The sequence below is a fragment of the Gordionus sp. m RMFG-2023 genome, chromosome 5 (genome assembly GCF_954871325.1).
Source record: "Gordionus sp. m RMFG-2023 chromosome 5, tfGorSpeb1-WG-v2, whole genome shotgun sequence".
Lineage (NCBI taxonomy): Eukaryota > Metazoa > Nematomorpha > Gordioida > Chordodea > Parachordodidae > Gordionus > Gordionus sp. m RMFG-2023.
In genome coordinates this window covers 24,202,050-24,214,822 of record NC_088779.1, presented here as the reverse complement: position 1 = coordinate 24,214,822, position 12,773 = coordinate 24,202,050, and positions in this window count along the sequence as shown.

Here is a 12,773-nt window from a genome sequence, read left to right as displayed (position 1 = left end):
GCCCAAGGCATATGTAAAGATATCCAATAAAATTTATGGGGAAACTATTTAATGATGCCCCCCCCCCTCAACAAAATTCTGAATGCACATATCTAACGCTTATTTATTGAATTTTTAGATCGGGTAATAAATCATTCTTAAAAAATGAATCGAGTAAATATTTGAATTATAAATTGTGCAATTTTTTTTTAAACTATTTATGTTGCAACCTTTAAAGCCACTAACTCCAGTGAAAGAAAATGTGTATGTATAACCCTGCATTCACAATTATCAAGAATTCGCGGCGAAGTATATATAATTACAAAAAAAATACAGCATTTTTGTAAAATTCCCCGCGAATTCGCGCTGAATAAGAATGAATGGTAAAGAGTTTTTTATAGACTGTGCCCTATAGGCTGCATTTCTTTTTTTTAGCTTAGTTTTGGTTTGGACTATATTTAAATGATGATAAGAAAAAAAAGACGGGAAACTGATTTTAAAATTTATTGAAAGTTTTGCTTTAATAATACAAATTCATAGCATTTAAAACAAGGGCAATATCCTTCGCAGAATGTGACCTTCGTTTTTATCATTTTGTTATTCTAATGAATTAATTCATTGAATTTTAAAAATATCATTGTTTTGGAAAAAAAAAATTTATTAAATGTGTTGCGAAAGGAAAAAAAAAATTACCTATAAATTTATTATCACTCATTTACTTCTAATTAAAATAAAACAATCCTATAAATTGTATCCACTTCATCATAATTTTCATATAATCTATATTTTTGCCAAAATATTGTATAAAGATTTCACAATTAAATGTAATTAATTGTTTGGATAATGAGGGATCCGAAAATTACAATAATACTTATATATAAGAGACCTACATGCCATCTCCCAAAACGGGTCATAAAATAATACGACTTTAACCACTCTGGCTGGTCCGGCTTAAAACTCTAAAAAAGATTAAATGTCCTGGGTAAAAAAGTCGGGGATTTTAAAAATAATAAAAACCATTTGAAAATAGAAAAATATAATTTTACTAATATTTATATATTACTCATTCCAAGTTTTGAAAACAATTTTTCAAAATGAATAAATATAAATTCTGTGGGGTATAGTAACATTAATCATAAATATCTATAAATACAGTGTGTGTATGATTTGTTATAAAGTATTACAAGATATGGACAAAAATATAGTCTATAATGTTGTAAACGAACGCGCTTAAAATTAACGCGTAGCGCGTTAGTGTTGGATTTTTGACGAACTTTGAATGTGAACACATTCGTTCAATGAAAACTTTTTATTTTTATTCATTTGAAGATAAAAAATATTAATTTAATATTAATCGGAATTTTTTAATCAGATTTTTTGTCACATTTGAATTTTTTAACCAGCTACTATTTCTGTCCTATAGTATAGTTTATTAATTTGAATATTTATAGATTAGCATAAGCATGGATGTTTTTATTTTATCATTTGATTCCGAATCAGAAACAGATGAATTAACTTTATCATGACCCTATATTAAATAACTTTACAGTAACATCACATATTCAATAAACTAATTTTATTATCCTTACCAAATGTAAAATGTGTCCAAAAAGTATAATATCTTCAAGTTTTAATTTATAGGCATATATTTTTTATAATATAACTATAAGTATCTTGTTAATAAATTATTCTAGATTGTTATATTTCATAGGCTTATTAAATTATAATAGATACATGAATTAAAAATCATATATTACATATATAGATATAAAATAGTTAATATCTTTTAGAATTTATTTATTTTTAGTGTGGTAATTTAAAATTTCGCTATTATTTTTAAGTTATTCAGTGTTTTATATTATAATAGTCAAAATGTCAATGATAATAAAATTGGAGTAAAATTAAAAGAAAATTTATCTTTAGGATATATAAAAAATTTTAAAACAAAAAATAAATCAAGTTTAAGCGCTATAACAAAAAATAACAAAAAAAATTAATCGAAATTGATTTAAACAAAAGAAAATATCGTTATATTAAAGTTTGACTAGCCATATCCAGATATAGATTTTATTTACTAACATGAATATTTTATGGTTAATGTTAACATTGCATATTTTGATATAACAACTAATCAATTGAAGAGTTTATTTGTCAGCCTCATCATTGCACTTATTGAAAGATGTTGCATTATTCTAATTACAATATAAATTTTATTTTTTGTTATAATCTAATTTTATTTTATAAACGGCGTAACCTTACTTTTTTTATATTATTTTATTTTTTTGTATTTCGTTTTATATTCTAATTTATATTTTAGAAAATGTATATATACCTTTAGAAAAGAAAAAGAAATTAGTTAATAAAATATATTTTTACTGACTCGCACCTCGCACCATATCGTCACCATCCTTATTCTTTTCATGGTGCCCCTTGGGTGGTGGACTAGAAAAAGATGACTACCTATTGTGTATCTAACCTATAGAGACTGCTTAACCTATGGAGATGACTACCTATTGAGATGACTATCTTATCTATTGTGACTGCCTAAGCTATTAATATCCTATGCCTAATATACTGAGATGACCAAGAATCAAACCTTAGTACGTTCTTTCATGCAAAAAGCTTCTTTCTTTATGGTGTCCCGGCTCTGGATGTTGGACTGGAATATAATAGCCAGCACCTAACCTAATGTGGCAACCTAGAAAGAACCATAATGAAAGTTGGACGTTAGGTTATGAATTCTATATTGTGAGACCAATGATGATTACCTTAATATTCTAATTCACGTAAGAAGAAAAGTTATTATATTAAGATTTTATGCCAGGATAAAGGCATGTTATAAATTTTTAAAATCACTAAAATGTAAAATCATAATGGATATATTTGAACACACAAAAAGCCTTTAAAAAATTATTTATAATTTCTTAGTGAAATATTGATACTAAAATGTAAAATCATAATGGATATAGACCACACAAAAAGCCTTTAAAAAATTATTTACTTAAATTCTTATTGATATTTTTTGATTTCTTGAATGATGACCAATTGTTGTAAATTAACAACTAAACCTAAAGATGAATTCTTAGATATAATTAAATATAAACCATTAAAAATCCTAAACAAGAAGATAAAACTTTAATTTTAAATATATTAAAATGTAATTAAAACGTATGAATTAAAAGGGATTGATTTAAATACCATAAGTAATGCTTAATATGATAAAAATGTTTTTGAAATAAAGCTTTTGAAGACAAAAGGTTATGTAAAAATTAAACATCATTATTTTAGAAAAATATTGTGTGAAATTTAAATTTTTAAGAGAGGGAAATGTGCATATATTTATATTTTAACCTCGGAGATTGAAAATAAATAAAAATAAATTAAATAATATTAAAACGCTACTAATTAAATATTAAAACTCTACTAATAAAAAAATGTAAAACGCATAAAACGCTAAAAGTATAAAACGCTATGATTAACTTAACACCTAAAAAATAATATAATAATTTATCATTCCTTATTCTGGATTAAAATTTTATTCCTTATTCCATAAATTATCATTCCTTATTACATATTTTATTGTTCCAAAATTCAAAATTTTATTCGTGCATATTATTCATACATTTGATTTGATCAACTATTCCAAATTATATATTCCGATTTATTCCAAATTCCAATATTCGACTGGATTAATTATAAAAAATGATAATAACAATTGAGCACTATCAAACAAGCTATTATTAATGGAGATAATTTACGATATGGATATCAAGCTTGTGATTAAACAAACCAACGTGCAAAATCGAATTGATCAAACCAACGATTGGGACAAGCCAAAATGATAAACCACTTGGACAACAAACTCTTATGACTTCTCCGATGAAATTATCTGAAGAGGGAGAATGTTGCATTATTCTAATTACAATATAAATTTTATTTTTTGTTATAATCTAATTTTATTTTATAAACGGCGTAACCTTACTTTTTTTATATTATTTTATTTTTTTTTTGAATTTCGTTTTATATTCTAATTTATATTTTAGAAAATGTATATATACCTTTAGAAAAGAAAAAGAAATTAGTTAATAAAATATATTTTTACTGACTCGCACCTCGCGCTATATCGTTAAGAACTTTATTCTTTTCAAAAGACCTTTAATTTTTTAACACAAATTAAAAAAAAATTCTACTTAAAATCTGTTTACCTAGTGAAAAATATTATGACAACTTTTTATATATTGTTAAAATATTACCCACCATAAATTTATACCTTAAAATAAATTATCAAATTATATTTTTTTCACATTTCCTTTATACCATAAATATGTCATTTTTAAAAAAATATTCATTATTTTTAAAACAAAATTTAATATTAAGTATTACAAAAAAAAAATATATAATTTGTCATTTCTATAACATATGTTTCACAAAATACCCAATTTAATAATATATTCTAATTTATAATTCATAAAGAAATTATAGTTATAATGTTTTTGTCCAAATAATTACGACTAAGTAACTCAATAACATTTTTATTACGAACATGTCATTGGTTTAACAAAAGTCTTTAAATAAGCATTTTAAAGATTATTATCACATTTTGAGCAAAACCTTTGAATTGAAAATAAACAAAATTGAACCTTTTATTATTAAATATTTATTTATGTATAAGGAATTGTCCTTGATATTATATAACATTGCGTAAATTGATTAAAAAATTTTATTGACCTTATTTTCAGCGCTGTACCAAGATTTTTGGCAATCCAGGGCAAAAAATAACTTGTTGGTTTTTTGATAATTTTTCGCAATGAGAAGTAAAAGTATATATATTCAATTAAATTATAATTATAAATACATTATAAAAGTATAATCATAAACTAAAATATTGCAAATTCATTTATCCTCTTCGCCTTTTTATATGTAAAAGAGGATCTTAAATCAATATAATCCAACGATTAGTGAATATCACTTACTATTGAAATAAAACAGAGATTAACAAATCGGTCCTGTACTATTCAGAATCGTAAGTATGATATAATTAATTTGAGCGAGAAGATGCGTTCTGAAGATACCGCGGTAGTAGGAATGGCTAAAGTAATCCATAATACAATAAAAATAGTTGAAGGCTTCATTTAACTTATTAGTGTTGATGTGTAAAATTCCAATAAAGTTTTATGGAATGCCTGCTTAATATATTCACTAAAAATTTTAATTCAATTAGTTTATCTTGTGGATAAAATATTTAATTAAAAATATATTTATAAGCTCTCTTTCAGGCGCATTAATCAATTCTGGTATATTAAATAAGAATTTAAGATAATTTTTAGAGACTTTAACTGCTAGAAACGTCTCTTCAACGAATTTTTGGCTTGATCTAGAAATGCATTGAAAAAATTCAATCTTGTTTTATTTTTAAAGATCATATACTTCTTCGTAGGAAAATTGTTTTTGAATTTTTAGTCTAGAATTAATGTTATTGATAGAAAGGGAAGCACTGCTCTTTTAAACTCATTACCGATTCCTGCGCAATATTGAGTCACGGAAATTTTGAAGCCGTTTAAACGGTCTAAAATATCTTAAGTACTCTTTATAAGTGTAATGACTCCTTCCAATTCAATAATGTTACTTTGAATGACCTTACATACTAAATAACCTGGGTTAATATCTCACACCAGATATATCTCACACCAGATATATCTCACACCAGATAACAATAGTTACAAAATAGGGAAATTGTTTTAATTCTTTAATAGCTTCTGTACAGCATTTAGAGTCATTATTTTTTCGGATACCTCAATTAGTACATCGTAAATGTCACCTATTCGATTTCTAATGGCCTTTACACTCTCCATTTTCCAATTATATCGCGTTTCAGGTAATAATTCTCAAAAATGATTTCGCGATTAATGATGATCGTCACGTCACCAAGTAGCAGATTTAAGCTATGGCAATCTCAAGGCAAAAAAACGCTCCTCGATTTATTGTGTTATTTGAGCTTGAACCTCTTTATAACATCCTCTCATATTGTCATTATCGTAACCTTGTCCAGGACAATTTATTTTTACCTCTAATAACAATTTTCTTGATTTTGTTCATTTCTATCAAGGCCTGGCCAGTACTAAAATAGATTTTTAAAAAGATACAAATCGCTCACATATTTTAACTTAGTTATTGTTAAGTTCTATATGATTAATTTTTTTTGGTAGCTTATGTGGTGTACAGTCTAATATAATGTAAAATATATTGCGTTTGTATCAAATTTTCATAAAAAAAATCAAATTTATTGAAGTTTTTTACTAAATTATAAATCATTTTTGGTTATGATACATATGGCTAGATACACTAAATCTTTTTCCAAAATTATCCATGGATTCTTTCAAAATAAAAAATAATGCCTTGCTTGTATATTGTTATACAAAAAAATATTATTATTCAAAAGCTAAAAATAATTAAGAAAATTTCAAAATTTAGAGGCCCCTAAAACTCTCTGATTTTAGGGGCCCAGGGCGGCTCCCCCTCTCGTTTATCCGTTTGTATGGCCCTGCTTAATCTGATAGCTATATAAATATCAGTGACGAAGCGTCCATAGAAGCAAGGGAAGCATTGCTTCCCTTGAAATTTTTCTTACAAAATTTTTAAATAACAATATAATCTTTGTACCCTTTGTAACTATGCTAAATAAACTAAACTGACTTCTACGTTAAAAAATTAATATAATTTTTATAACGTTGAAAATTAATATTATTTTTTTACTATATTAAGAAATACTATTATTCTTACTACGTTAAAAAGTTACTATTATTTTTACTACGTTAAAAAGTTACTATTATTTTTACTATGAAAATTTACTATTATTTTTTACTACGTTAAAAAAATATACATGAGGGAAGCAAATTTAATATTGCTTATTTTTTAAATAAATAAAAAGAAAATCATGCCATGGTATTGTATAATTTTACCATTAAAAAAATAAGCATTGGGGAAGCAAATAAAAAAATGCTTATTTATTTAATAAAGAAAAGATAATGAAATTTTTTTATATAATAATTTTTTCCTTACTTTTTTAAAATAAAAAATTTTTCGTTTTTAAAATCCTTAATTAATGTTTAATAATTGTAATTGTATTATTGAAAATTTATTAACATCATCATTTAGCTCAAGAAATTTTGATGCAAAAAAATTGATTATTGAAAAAAGAAGACCAAAACCTATTTTACAAAACTTAAAAAAAGAAATCAAAACTTGCATCCGTAATTTTTCTATCGATAAATATGAAAAATATGAATGGCTCACTGGATGTGAATTTTCTAATTCTCTATATTGTTGGTCATGCCTATTATTCCCAAAGGAAAAATATGTTTGGAATGATAAAGGATTTTCGGATATCAATAATTTTTCAAAGGCAGTTAAACGGCACGAAGAGTCAAACATTTGCAGTCGATGATTCAATTAAAAACATTTGGCCAAAATCGTATTAAAAATATGATGGATTCGAGGTGCAAAATATCAATCGAACAGCATAATTCTAAAGTCAAATCAAATTGAGAAATATAAAAATATTGATCAACTCTATATGTTTTCTTGGAATTCCGGAGCTCGTATTCCGTGGTGGTGATGAATCTTCTAATTCAGTAAATAGTGGAAATTATATTTAATTAATTTATTTGCTCGCGACAGAAAATTTAATAATGAAACATCATTTAGAAATAGTGCAGTTTTTATTGGACTATCAAGCGATATTCAAAATGATTTGATTAATTCTATTTCATAAGTCTTACACCAAAAAATATTAAATTCGTCGAATTGTTAGATATTAGTCGATTTCAAATTATCAAAATTTCCCAAAATATTTATTAGATAATTTAAACGACACTTATTCTTAATTTTTCGACTTACACAAGCTGGAAATCGAATTAAAGGTAGTGTTTCGGGATGTTGAATTTAGAAAGAAAAAGTTAATGAAATACTTGATTTTTAATATGCACCGATTTGATGAAAAGTTTTATCATCTTAACTTTGGCTTCAACAACAGCAATGCAGAACGGTGTTTTTCATCTTTAAAAAGAATCAAACCTTATTGCAGAAACAGGACGAGCCAAAATCGATTATCGAATCTATCTTTTATTTAGATTGAAAAAAAATTATTAAAAAATTAAAAGCTAGCGATAACTTTTATAATGCAGTACTTGATCATTTTACTCAAAAACTAATACCACTAATTTATAAATCTTAATGTTTTTATGGTTTGAGTTTGACTAAAATAAAAATAAAAGTTTTTTTGATTGCTTCCCTAGTAGTGAAGTTGACGCTTCGTCACTAATAAATATACATTATATTGTAATATTTATTATATTTAACACCTTTTTCCTAGTGGTAAATAAATATTTAAAATATTACATACGTATTGCATATTTAATGGATCAATTACAGTCGATTATAGATCCAACTAAGCAATTCATCAAAGATTCAATTAGGTTGGTAAAACGATGCAACAAACCTGACCGCAAAGGTATTATAAATTTAAATGCAATTACCATTTTTATTGATTAGAATTTCAAAAAATTTCAATGGCAACAGCTATTGGATTTGCAATTATGGGGTTTATTGGGTTTTTCGTTAAACTTATACATATACCCATTAACAATATCATTGTGTAAGCTATTTATATATTTTAAAAGATATCAAATATTTTATAGTGGAACATGAAATTATTAAAACAATGACCATCGTGATTATGGATATTTAATATTACTTATAATTTTTTAATGTACAATAAATAAACATTTTATAATATCAAATTAATCATTATATCCTTATAATACTTATTTATAATATTTAAGATGCTTTTTATTTCTAAAAGATAATAAAGTCAAGAAATGTTGTTTATTAAAATTAATTAATATGTTATATGGAATATAGAAATGCTCTTAATAGAATTTTTAATCTTTAAAGATATGGGAACTAGCATATCTTTAGGAGGTTAGTTTTATAAGAATGCTAGATAATTAGACTTAAACCCAATTCTCTTTATTTTTTTTAATTAGAGAAATATTTATAAATTATATGATTTTCTTTAATTACTAAAAAAAATAACATTTTTGAACCTCTATACTATCATGTAAATATTTAGTACATTTATATGCAGATTAATCCTTAAAAAGTTTAAACTAAAATATGTTTTAGAATTGGGGACCTCATATATTTTATTTATTTTTTAAATGAGAATTTAAGGCACATGACTTCTAATAAACATTTAAATCCTATTGATTTTAAAAATCAATATTTCTAAAAAGCTAACCACTATCCTTACGCATTATAACAAAAATCTCCTCATTAAACTAAGGTGACTATATCTAAAATGAGATTTTTAAAAAATCATTCTTTTTATTAACCCTTCATAGCGCATGTGAAAAATAAATAACTTGAAAGTTGGAACCCCAATTTAGATTAACTATTTCTTAGAATTAAATTTTTTGTAGCTTTCATATTTTAAACATATATTAAATATACTCTAATAATTTCACTGTTATTTTAAAATTTTATAACATCTTTTGCCAAGTGAGTCATAAAAGTTGCAAATATTATAAAAATAAAATATAAAACTGATGTAAAATGTTTATCTAAGGTTATAAAATTGATGTTGAATGTTTATCTAAGGTTCAAATATTAATATAACATAATTTTTAATGAATAAAATTATGGTTATTTTTATTTATTTATGCTTAATATATCCATACAAGAGAAGATGGGAACAGATAACATTATAACTTATTAATTTTGAATTTTACCTAAAAATATTTTTTAAAAGATCCAGACAAAAATATAGAAAGGACTTTGAGTAATAACCATTTTTAAATAACTGGGGTCTGCATAATCCCATCTATTAAGGGTCAAAGTTTACGAATTTTGATATTTTTTTTCAAATTGTTCAGTAAAATTTTATCAGCCCTAGTAAATTTGGTTTCCAGTGAACGATTATTTTCTATAGCCAATAATCGATTACTAGGGGAATGAAGAACTTAACTAAAATATAAAAAATATTTGCATTTTTAAATAAATTTTGAGTTTATAAATCGACTTGATTAGTGGATTCTTAATGTACATAAAATATTAGAAATAAGGCAGATTATAATATTTTTATAATAATTCTTGATTTTTTTTTGGCCATGATAGAAATTTTCCTTCTTGGTTAGTTGTTAGGTTGGGCTAAAAAAAATTAAAAATCAAATATATTTTTTTTATGAACATGAGTGGGCGGGCCATGAATAGAAAATTAGGTCCGGACCCTATACCGATACTAACGTGTCAATCAATACTTATATAAAAAATAAACATATTTATTGGAAAATGATACAGCCTGATTTGATGCTCAAGCCTTGAAATTTGGTTCAAATATAATTTCGGAAATTAGAGATAAATTTTTGTCTTCGTTTCGTTTTTGTAAAAATAAAATTTTAGAAGTGTCATTATTATTTAAAATTATTTATTTTTAAAAATTATTTTATTTAATATTTATCAAATTTATAAATAGTCGCCTTATTTTATATATCACGTGTAGAACTCGTAATCTCTTTGTCCTAAAAAAATATAAAAGGGATTAGATTTTATAATTATTATGACTTTTTGTTTTTTTAAATATATTTAATCAATAAAATTTGGAGTTGAAAATTTATTAATCTTAGTTTTAGAACTGTGTTGGTTAATTGTTAGAGTTATAAAATGGCGTTGTACTACTGGTAGAGTTTTTTTATAGTATATAATTTTCACAATAACGGTTAGTTTTTTTTTATTGTGTATAATTATCATAAGAAGATTACCACAATTAAAAAATATATTTAGTGCAATTTCTAAAATCTAGTCTCTTAAAATTTATAAATTGTAATTGAGCAATTATTCTATTTATAAATAATATTTAACCGATTAACACAACTTATATTAGCCAAGAATTATTACCTCAGCCTTTTGAGTTATTTTTCAAAAATATATATCTCATTTTAATTTAACTCACATCTCAATTCTATGGATTTACTTTGGCGCAATACAATTATTCTAATAAATTATATATAGAAAAAATTTCACTTTAGTATAATATAAATAATAAATATATTTTTTTTAAAAAAAATTATAAAACTATCATTTTTAGTTATTTTCTATGTACACTGGAGTGGACTAAGATACTCCTATGGCACAAAGATATCGGGCAAATTATTACAATTTTAATAATTTTTTAATTGTAGAGGAGGAATTTTTCTAAAATTAATTATCTCAAGGTAAAAAATATAACATATTTGAAATGATAGTTAAAAAATGTCCTAGATATGTTCATATTAGAGTGTAACAATGACCGAATTTTAACCATGCTTAATACCAGAGTTGTTAAAGGATCTAGATACTTGTATCTAGATCCTAGATTTATTTTTGATTAAATAATCTGTATCTATATATTATTTTAGACGTTGTATCTGTATCTAGATCCATTTAAAAAGTATCTTTTAACAACTCTGCTTAATACATACATCAAAAAACCTTGCAAAGGTCAAAAAATTTTAGGTCGATGTGGATTTGAAAAAAAAATATTCATTAATATTATTTTACCTCTAATTTCAAATGCTTGCGATATAAAATTTTTTAGAGAGCTGCAAGTCGGGAACGGGTAGAAAATCTGTATATTAAAAAAGGGCAAGGGGTTAAAAAATTTTTAAAAAAAATATAATCCATGTCGGGCTCAAGAATTTAAAAAAAAAACTGGGTTAAACCGTAAAAATTTAAATTAACAATTAATAACTTGGGAAATGTTTAAAAATCGTAGAATATAGCGTTTGCTATTAATACATTGCTAATATTTTGAATTTCCCCTTAAAATAGTTTGCAAAATACAGCCTAAATTATTCAAAATAACGAAATACCTGGGCTTGGTATAAAATTAAGACCTCTACAAGTCTTTGATTTATTTAATTTGTTAAAATCCCCGGAAATTATATCATCCAAATGAATTCTCTCAGAATATAAATCTCAGGAAATAAAATCCCTTAAAAATAATTCTCAAGGAAAAATTTGAGATTAACAAATATAAACTAAGCGAATTATTCGGTATGATTATTAGTGTTTATTAAAATAAATTAATTATCTATCATTTCTATTGATGACCTATTAATCTGGATGTGATTAATAAAGATATGTGTCAACTGCTTGTAAACGGCTTTTCTTAGTTGGAACTAATTTGCTGTCAAAGAATTACATCTCTTATAAAGAAAAACTCTCCTTTAAAAATGATTATGCCATTATAGCATTTCAATTCGTTAATTTTAATCACATGTTATCTTTTTTTTAAAAAAACTAATAAATTGAGTTCACTTAAACGAATAATGTACTATTCGATTCGTACTTAAATAAGTTTGTAGAATGAAGCTTGTCAGGTAATTTAATATACAACAGATATGGTTAAGGATTAATTTATATAAATCGTTTTTCTAAATTTTACCAACAGTAGAAAAGAGGATATGGCTAAGCAGATAATTTAGGGTTAACTGTCACTATATAAGGTTAGTTTATAAAATTTAAAAATCTTTTTTAATTGTCTATAATTTTATTTGAGGAACTTTTTTCTTCAAATTTTATTTTTTCCGAGATTTTAATCATAATTTTTTGGATCTATAATAAGCCAGGGATTCATTTTCCTTGAATCACTTTTTCGAGAAGACTTAGCTATAACTTATGTCAAATTTAAAAGAAAATCTACTTCCAACTCTAGTTCCAATCTTGAACTTAATTTGTCTAAAAATTAAATCATTATA